The sequence below is a fragment of the Cynoglossus semilaevis genome, chromosome W, assembly GCF_000523025.1.
Source record: "Cynoglossus semilaevis isolate Cse_v1.0 chromosome W, Cse_v1.0, whole genome shotgun sequence".
NCBI lineage: Eukaryota > Metazoa > Chordata > Actinopteri > Pleuronectiformes > Cynoglossidae > Cynoglossus > Cynoglossus semilaevis.
In genome coordinates this window covers 659,923-662,124 of record NC_024327.1, presented here as the reverse complement: position 1 = coordinate 662,124, position 2,202 = coordinate 659,923, and the positions used below count along the sequence as shown (strand labels likewise).

The window sequence follows — 2,202 nt, the reverse complement described above, 5'->3', positions numbered from 1 at the left end:
GGGTAGGCCAAGCCATCTTCGCAAGTAGCTGCTGATCTTTCTCTCCATGGCCTCAAGAGTTGTCATGGGTACTGCGTACACTAACAGAGGCCACAGGATCTGGGGCAGGACGGAATGTTGGTAAATCAAAGCCTTAAATCTCCCTGGCAGTTGTCAACACGCCTCAGCCAGTCCTGGAGCTCCTTGCTGGTTCTCTGGATGTATGTGGAATCTTTGAGGCTGCAATCAAAGTACTTCCCAAGGCTCTTAACTAGCTGCTCTGTGATGGAAGGGATGGTGGCTTCAGCCAGAGAGAAACGGAACCTGTCTGTTACCTTTCCCCTCTTGAGCACTAGAGACCTGGATTTTTCTGGCTTAAAGCCCATCCTTGCCCATGTGATGAGCTTCTCTAGGCCTTGGAGAATCCATCTATTGCCCGGGACAGATGTGGTGGTGACAGTTATGTCATCCATAAAAGCTAAAAGCTCTTATAGGGGGCTAGCATACTCCAGATTTTGTCAAGGGTCCCCTACACTCCACCTCTGCTGACTTGACGATCATGTTCATGGCGAGTGCAAACAAAATGACTGAGATTGTGCAGCCTGTTATTATGCATTTCTTAAGTCGGTGCCAGTCTGGTGTGCTTGACCCAGCAGTGACTTGCCTGAAACTGTTGTAGTAATCCAGGATAAGGTCTGTAACTTTACTGGGAACATGATGTCGCAGGCGGGCAAGTTGAACAAGCTTGTGAGGTATGGAGCCGTACGCATTGGCAAGGTCCAGCCAGAGTACGGTCAAATCTCCTTTTCCTTCACGAGCCTCCCTGATGACCTGGGTCACCACACCAGTGTGTTTCAGACAGCCAGGCAATCCAGGAATCCCGCCCTTCATATCCCCCCAAAATCACTTTTGTGATTTGAGAATCAAAGTACTTTTTCTGTTCTCTGGTGTATAGGAGTGAAAAACCTGCTGAGTGTCATTTGCAGGGAAAAATCCTCTTATGGCCCCATCCCCGCTGTACGGTATCCTCCTGCAATGATGGCGACCGACCTCCTGGGTCACACCAGGAACATTTCTTCCCTATCTCCTTTAGCCAACTGTTTTTTTTATGACAATTATAGATTGATTATAATTATGCTCGATTATCTGACTCCAATACATATTATCTGCTGATTAATGAATAGTGATAATTATTCATAGGGATATGTGTGCCTATTGATAAAAAACAAAACAAAACATATATGACATATGTAACATCAATGATATAGTAAAACCTTTTGATAACTTTAAAATGACCTTCTGACCTTAAACACAAACATCCACTTTGATCATTTCCACTTAACACATGACCTTCAGTACTAATCTCCACATTACCACATCAACCTAACACATTCAATTAACATTCAATCCACCTCCATAAACCTTCAATAACCCTAACCCATTCAACACTGAAATATCACATTTTCATGATTCCAGTATACAGTGTAACAAAACATTGGCATTGTCAGTTTGTATAAATGAATATTGTGTAACTATATGGAAATTGAGTGTATACGAGTACAATAGCATTGTCCATCAGCAGTCTTTGAAATCATCAACTTTGCCATCTTCCCAACCATTCATTCCATATTTCAGTGTATAAAAAACAGATATCTCATTGCGTAGTCCAGATGAACTCTCTCTCGTAAGTCAACTTGTGTCCATCTTGCCATCGTCCTTCCTACTCCAGGAAAGAAAAGTAAAAGTTAAAAACAATTAGTTATGAAACTCCAACTGAGTCATTTATAGTTTTTTTTGTCTTCCACTGCCCGCCATGCATCGTAGTTGATGCCACTTCCTTCGTAACACTTTGATGTACACCAGGTCCCCTGGTTTCACCGGCCGTTCCACCTTCTGCTCCAGGTTCTCTGGACTTTTTCCTGCACATAGACAGTTCTATAGATCATAGTGTTAGGTTTATTCTAACATATGTGACGACAAAGTAACAACACAAAAGACGTCTGGATCTTTTACTTGCAAGGGGAGAGTGCAGCTTGCTCTGCTGGCAGCTTCCTCATCAACTCCGAGTTGCTGCACCCTTCCTCTGCTCTTTTATTTAGTTTACAAAAGTATCAGATTACATATCATGTGATCGTGTGTGAGTATATGAATGGGTATGGAGTAAGAAGGTGGGTGTGAATGTGGGTGTGGCTGTGTCTGGTAATTTCTCCATCAGTCTTGAGC

General features: G+C 43.1%; 1 pseudogene; it reads right to left on the bottom strand.

Annotated features, from left to right (window-relative positions):
* The window catches only part of LOC103396883 (uncharacterized), a 3,417-nt pseudogene extending 1,408 nt beyond the window's left edge, over window positions 1–2,009 (bottom strand).
* Window positions 2,010–2,202: the final 193 nt, after the last annotated feature.